This window comes from Monopterus albus, unplaced genomic scaffold (assembly GCF_001952655.1).
Source record: "Monopterus albus unplaced genomic scaffold, M_albus_1.0 scaffold343.1, whole genome shotgun sequence".
In the NCBI taxonomy this organism is placed as follows: domain Eukaryota; kingdom Metazoa; phylum Chordata; class Actinopteri; order Synbranchiformes; family Synbranchidae; genus Monopterus; species Monopterus albus.
Genome location: NW_018128223.1, coordinates 695,993 through 703,584, shown reverse-complemented (window position 1 = coordinate 703,584; position 7,592 = coordinate 695,993). Strand labels below are relative to the sequence as shown.

At 47.5% G+C, this 7,592-nt stretch overlaps 1 pseudogene; it reads right to left on the bottom strand.

Moving 5' to 3' along the window:
• Positions 1-347: 347 nt before the first annotated feature.
• On the bottom strand, positions 348-6,779 carry LOC109974681 (protein NLRC3-like; annotated as a pseudogene).
• Between the last annotated feature and the right edge of the window lie 813 nt (positions 6,780-7,592).

Sequence of the window (7,592 nt, the reverse complement as noted above, 5' to 3'; positions counted from 1 at the left end):
CTCCATGGAAGACCGCAGGGGGAACGCCAAAGATAGGGTGGAACAGCTGCTAGAAATGGAGAAAGGCTTTTTGATGGTTTTCCTGGCTCAAAGATGAGCAACGTTTCCATTGTGGCCCTAATACTGATAAGGGTAAGGCAATCATATATTAAGGCAGACGAGGTATTATGAAAACAGTCTAAGAGACATATAAAAATAAGCCACAAACACAACAGCCACAGATGGCAAGCCACATACACCGGTGCCATCTTAAGATGGGGACAGGATCCACCACAGAAGGGGGAGCCATCTTTTGCAGAGGCCAATGAATGCAGATGCTTATTATGTGTGGAATGGTACTTTATCCTTCACCAGGTCTGCAGTGAAAGGCCCAGGAGGAACAAGTCCAGGTGTTATTTGGACTCTGCAAGGCCTCGTCCACAGCTCTCTGGTGGAGACATTTTAGTTCAGGTTTGTCTCTAAACGGATTAGACCACCAGGATGTTGTTTGTTCTTCTGCCAGTAGATTGACTCCAGAGGTGATGAAGGTCAGATGGACATGAAGAGCAGCCAGAAACTCCTGAACACTCAGATGGATGAAGCAGAACACCCAGTCCTGGTACAGTCCTCTCTCCTCTTTAAAAATCTGTGTGAACACTCCTGAGTACATGGAGGCTGCTCTGATATCAATGCCACACTCTGTCAGGTCTGACTCATAGAAAATCAGGTTGCCTTTCTGCAGCTGCTCAAAAGCCAGTTTTTCCAGAGACTTGATCATCTCCATGTTCTCTGGACTCCAGTGTGGATCTGTCCCAGCTCCTCCATCATACTTGACCTTCTTCAGTTTGGTCTGAACCACCAGGAAGTGGATGTACATCTCAGTCAGGGTCTTGGGCAGCTCTCCTCCCCCTCTGGTTTCCAACACAGCCTCCAGAACTGTAGCAGTGATTCAGCAGAAGACTGGGATGTGGCACATGATGTGGAGGCTTTGGGAGCTTTTGATGTGGGAGATGATCCTGTTGGCCTGCTCCTCATCTCTGAACCTCTTCCTGAAGTACTGGTCCTTCTGAGGGTCAATGAACCCTCTGACCTCTGTCACCATGTCCACACGCTCTGGATAACCGCATGACCTGCAGCAGCTAATCAGATCCCTCCTGAGGCAAGCAGAGGGAAGCAGTTTCTACCCTGATAAGGTTTGTCAGCAGCACATCCACTGAGGTGGACTGTGTGACATCGGTCAGGACCTCAGTGCTGTGGAAGTCCAGAGGAAGCCGACACTTTCCCAGGCCATCAAAAATGAAGTTGACCTGTAAACTGTAATGAAGATGTCTCTGTAAGCTGCAGATTCCTGTGGTCTCAGTAAAGAAGTGATGAACCCTGCCCACCAGGCTGAACTTTTTCTCTCTCAGCACATTCAGCTCTCTGAAAGTGAATGGAATTGTGAAGTGGATGTCCTGGTTGGCTTTGCCTTCAGTCCAGTCCAGGCTGAACTTCTGTGTTAAGACGGTTTTCCCAATGCCAGCCACTGCCTTTGTCATCACTCTTCTGATTGGTCCATCTCTTCAAGGTAGGGATTTAAAGATGTCTTCCTGTCTGATGGTGGTTTCTGGTGTCACTGGTTTCCTGGATGCTGTTTCCATCTGTCTGACCTCATGTTCATCATTGACTTCTCCAGTCCCTCCCTCTGTGATGTAGACCTCTGTGTAGATCTGATTCAGAAGGGTTGGGCGTCCTGCTTTAGCAATCCCCTCAAACACACACTGGAACTTCTGCTGCAATCTAGACTTCAGTTTATGTTGACAGACTCCAGCATCAAGTCCTGAGTGAACAAACAAGAAGTTAAATCAGTGAGTGGATCCTTCAGAAAGTCGGAGACTCTAGACATTTCAGTGTCTGTAGAGTTTGTATCATCAGTGGAGACAAACAGTCTGTGGTATGATGCAGATGTGTGCAGCATATCTACAGCAGAGTGTGTCAGTGGAAACCTGGCCCATGTCACCTCCACTTCCTCTTTCCACCATGTTAAACCTGTTCAAACCCACTTACTGCTCTGCAGATGCTCAGCCAGCTCCTCCTGCTTCATCCTCCAGGAAGTTCTTTGTGATCTGCAGAAATGACTTTCTGCTGCTCCTCCTCTGTTCTTCGTCTTCACCGTCCAACTCCTCCTCACCCTCCCTCTGACTTTCTAAGCATTCTGGGTAATCTGGACTCAGGACCCTCTGGATTCTCTTCAGCTCGTTCTTCACAAAAGTGACCATGTTCTCCTCCAGTAGCTGGAACAGAATGAGAAAGTGAACAGTGAAGTGAAACTGGTCAGACCCAACATGTGACTCCTGTGTGGGTCTGAAGGCTGCTGGTCTGAACACGGCAGCATGGAGTCTGTCAGGACCTAAGTGGGTGTTTAGCGTTCACTCTGTGTGCTGTGTGGGACAAAGTATGAGTGCACATGTACACACCATAAATATGAAGTCCAGGTCTGGCTGATGCTGCTGTGCAGACTGATCACTGTGAACCTCTGAGCTTTGCTGCTGAACTCTGGGGAGGAAACAGAGACTTGAAGGAAGCCATGACTCACATCTAACACAACTTATTAAAGCTGACTGATGAGGTCAGACTCCTGCAGCGATGACATGAGGACGGCAGGTGACTGGAAGAGTCGGGAGTCAAGAGGGAGAAAGAAACCAGGGTGTTTTCCAGGAGCTGTATGGCTCAGTAACAATCTGTTCTCCCCTCAGGAACTACATATAGGTTTACACAGGGCCCTGCTGGCCACAACAGCTGCCGTCCTGATCAGCCCTCAGAGGGAAGAACTCAGTGTCACATAGCTTGGACTCTGGACACAGGACAAATATCACGTCTTCATTTGACATGAAGAACTTACAGCTGCAGCTCCAGAAGCCAGTTTGTACCAAAGCTGGTTTACGACAACATGCGAGACTTCTCCCACTGACTTTGTTTCAGTGTACGAGGGCAGGACCTGAACTCAACACTGACCTTCATAATGGTTTGTCTATATTTTTATGGAAAGAAACAACTGTGACAAAATTTAGCTGTTGGTGCTGGAAATACTGCTGTCTTAGTGCTTTTAGATCCTACTTTTGATACAGTGGATCATAGAATCCTTATATCTTGCCAGGGCCAGTATGTTGGCATTCAAGGGGCTGCTTTAAAAAGATTTGAGTCATATTTGACCAGTAGGGTTTCTTTTATGAGTATTGGTGAGTTCTTATCCTCCACTGCTCCTCTCACTTGTGGGGTCCCCCAAGGTTCCGTTCTCAGTCCTGTGCTTTTTCTTTATAAAGGCTTCCACTGGAGTCGATCGGGAAGAAATATGGACTAACTTTCCATTGCTGGACCAATGATGTTCAAATGTACCTGCCTTTGAAAGCAACAAGGAGAAACTGACTACACACTCTGGTCAACTGTGTGAGACATTACACCATGGCTGATGGACTGTGTGATGGATTTAAGTAAGCTGGCGCTGACAACTATGGCTGCCTTGTGTCCTCGTGGTCTCTTGTGTTTGTTGTTTTTTATTTTTATTTGTTTTCTCTGTCTTTTGCAACACATCCCGGATTACTTTTACCAGAGAAGAACCATTAAACATTGGACAACTCATACCAAACCAGCTTTCTCTGACTTTCTTGAACGAAGAATGCTGTGTGGACATTCTGATCGGTGGGGCGGCACAGCTGCAATCTACTATACCTGGAGGAAATGTCGGCAAGGCAAGTGAGCGGATGCCTTAGTCAGGCTACGCCAGAGGGGGACCCGGACTCCACTCCCATCCATCCCCCTAGCAAATGTCCGCTCCCTAGTCGACAAGATGGACGGACTCCTTCTTGTCAACAGGACTATAACTCTGACTTTGCACGCTCCACCGCTTTATGCTTCACAGCTCAGCGACTCCATTGCAGACAGAGCAATCTAAGTACTGGGCTTCCAGGTGTGCAGAACAGATTGCTTAATAGAGCTGTCCGGGAACACAAGAGGAGGGAGAATCTGTCTCTACATAAACGAAGGTTGGTGCACAGATGTCAAGGTGCTACAGAGGACATGTAACACGAACCTAGAGACTCTTTTTATCAATTTCAAACCTTTTTATTCTCCCTGAGAATTTAATTCTTTCATTCCAAACCACAGGCCCAAGCTGGCGCACTCCAGCTCCTGGCAAAACAGATAACTAGCGTGGAACTAGAACATCCTGACTCTCCACTCATTGTTCTAGGGGACTTTAACAGAGCAAATCTCACCCACCAACTGCCCAAATACAGACAGCATGTCACCTGTCCCACCAGGGACAAAATCACACTGGACCACTGCTACACAACAATAAAAGACACCTATTGCTCTGTCCCCTGCGCAGCCCTCAGACTCTCTGATCACTGTATGGTATATCTTATTCCAACCTACAGGCAGAAATTTAAAGCTGCAAAGCCTGTGGTCAAAATAGTGAAGAGCTGGACTGAGGAGGCTAAGTCAGAGCTATAGGCCTGCTTTGACTGCACAGATTGGAGTGTATTTGAGACTGCATCTACAGACCTGGAAATACTGTGATATCCTACATCAGCTTTTGTGAGGATATGTGTGTGCCCACCAAGACCTTCTGCAAATACAACAACAATAAGCCCTGGTTTACAGTAAAGGCTCTATTCTATTATAAAGCCACGTTCGGTTCTTTCAAACCAGGAACTCAGAGGGACGACTCAGACCACTAGGATATATAAAAAATATAACCGTGCTGGTTTATTCAAGGATCACAGGCAAAATTAACATTACAAGTCCAGAGATCTTCCAACCCCCAGGCTGCCCAAGCAGCCCGGAAGCAGCAAGAGCCCCGAACCAAGAATTGCTATACAATATCATCACTTAGTTGGCTCGCCCCCTCCTCCACAGAAACGTCAACCGAGACGTCTCTCTCTCACCAGCTTTGCAGCTGGCTATAACGTTAGCCAAAACATGACGAAAAGTCAAGGTGTGTGGCTGTTGTTTTCGTGGTGTGTATCTAAAACAATTTGACATATCATTACACATTAAGACAAATATTATGGTCACTTTTACCATCATAATAACATTTATCCCTGACCGCAGCCTTTCTCTGCTTTAACTAACCTTGCATTTAACAGCCTGAGGAAGACATCCTGGCTACACTAACATCTTCTAATACAACAGATCTCTAATCAATATCTATCTAACTAAGAAAGTACCTAACAACAGCCAGACTCAAGGAGCTTCATCATGCCAAAGAGGAGGCCTACAGAAGTGGAGACAGGACTCTGTACAGCCAGGCGAGGAACACACTGACAAGGGAGATCAGAGCAGCAAAGAGGAGCTACTCTGAAAAGCTGAAAGCTCAGGTTTCAGCCAACAACCCATCGTCTGTGTGGAGAAGCCTGAAAACCATCACTGGCTATAGGAAACCATCCTCCCCTGCTGTGGAGGACCGTCAACTAGCAGACAACCTGAATGAGTTTTACTGCTGGATTGAGAAACAACACTCCCCCCTCACCCTCCCGCCCTCAGCCCCAGTGGCCGCTCCCCCATCAATCAACACCCTTCCCTCCAGCCCCCCCACCTCTAATGATCTGTGAAAAGGATGTGTGTGGCCTCTTTAAAAAACAAAAGATCACAAAGGCACCAAACAATGGCTCAGATGGCATGACCCCCTCCTGCCTGAAAGTGTGTGCTGATCAGCTGGCCCCCATCTTCACATTTATCTTCAACAGGTCACTGGAGCTGTGTGAAGTTCCTTCCTGCTTTAAATGCTCCACCATCATACCAGTCCCCAAGAAAACTGTGGACTGAATGACTACAGACCTTCTGCTGTAGGGGGCAGGAGGGGGTCACGCCATCTGGGCCATTGCCTGTAGGAGTGAGTGTGTGGTTGTTTGTCTACATGTCGGCCCTGTGATAGACTGACGAACTGCCCAGGGCAGACTCTGCCTCTTGCCCAGTGTTAGCTGGGATTGGCTACAGCCCCAGTGACCCTCTTCGGGAATAAGCGGTATAGATAATGGATGGATGAGAGGTACTTGACATGGGATCAAGCGCCACCATGAGTTTTTCAAACTAATTTGTATGACCAGATATGTGGTGCACATATTAAATGTCATGTAATGATGAAACCAACTGACTTTGATGAGCCTACAATGTTTCCTCGAGCGCCACAACCAGGTTGGTTTTGATTCAAATATTGTGAACACTAACAAAGATATGGCTGTGAGAACTGGTACCTGCTATCAACAGGCTGCTCAGCTTTAAAGTCAATAAGATGACCCATGATCAATCACTCTTCATGGACACACAGCTGGGTTCAGGTCTGTCTGGTCTCTGTCACCGCCTCCTGATACAAACAAACAAGTGACAAATGAAAAGTACATTGAACCTGAAAGCAGCTGAACTGGGAGCAGACTGGGACCAGTTGAAATGCCGGAAGCAGACAGAAAACCAGTAACAAGTCGGTGGATGGGTAACGTTCTCCTGTTTATCACCACGTGTCTGATGACAGACCCCGTCTCATCTCAGTCGACTGGCCAGCAGTCGGCTCTCTGTTCAATCAGACAGTCAAGAGTTAATGAGGAGCTCTGAGCCACTCCTGAGCAGCTGAGTGTTCAATTTGACAGTGAGTGTGAATCCCGATGGTGCAGTGATGTGTGGTGCCGAGCTCTGACATGGAGAAGAGTCCTGGACAGCCAGAGATCCTCATCTCACCTGGGAGCTGTGCTCTGGCTTTCATGGTCCCCACACAGAGGGCTTTCAGAGGGAGGGCCTCCCTCCTCTCTGTCCTCACACCGACTCATGGCAGAGCAGCACTGACAATGTTCCTGGGAAGATGCTCAGCTGCTGAGTTCACATCCAGTTCCAGAGGCTGTGGAGCTTCATCTGTGGAGGAAACACAGAGAGAAGATGCTGCTAATTCTCCTTCATCAGTCCATCTGATGTCAGCAGCTTAGCTTCACACACTTATAGTCACTGGACACAACATGCTGAGTGAAGAGGCCACTTTGGGCTGTGGGACACTGGGATGGCCATTTCTTCCTTTATTCTGGCTCTGACCAGACCCTACCGGCTGCTGATGAGCCCAGACCATCATCAGCAGACTGCTCACTAATGACACAAACCCCTGCAGCTCTATATCAAACAGGTCAAACAGGAGCTTCACTTTAACAGCTCCAACAGTAAAATGCTGCTGACACATGAAGGCATCAGGGACAACAAATTCATCATGTCTGTTATAGTCCAACGCTCACAGGGGACATTTTACTGCACCGTGGACTCGGGACTCTTGGTACTGGCACTACATGGAGCTGATAGGATGCTGGACTTCAACCTGAGGACAGCTTTCAGTGCAGACCTGGGACTCATTGCTGTCCCTGTTTTAGTTTGACTAATGTAGCTTTTCCTGTTTTCACCTGTGTTGCCTGTTTCTCTACCTGCAGACTTGTCGAGCTCAGGCCTGCTGCCATTCACAGTGATTTATGCTACATAGCCGCTCATGTTTTGTGTTTGTTTTTTAGTCTATTGAGGGAAAGTGATACTGTTTATTCAGCGACGCTTAAAGCCTCACACTGAGGATCCTGAATAGTTTATTTGTGTTTTCTAAACAGTATGTA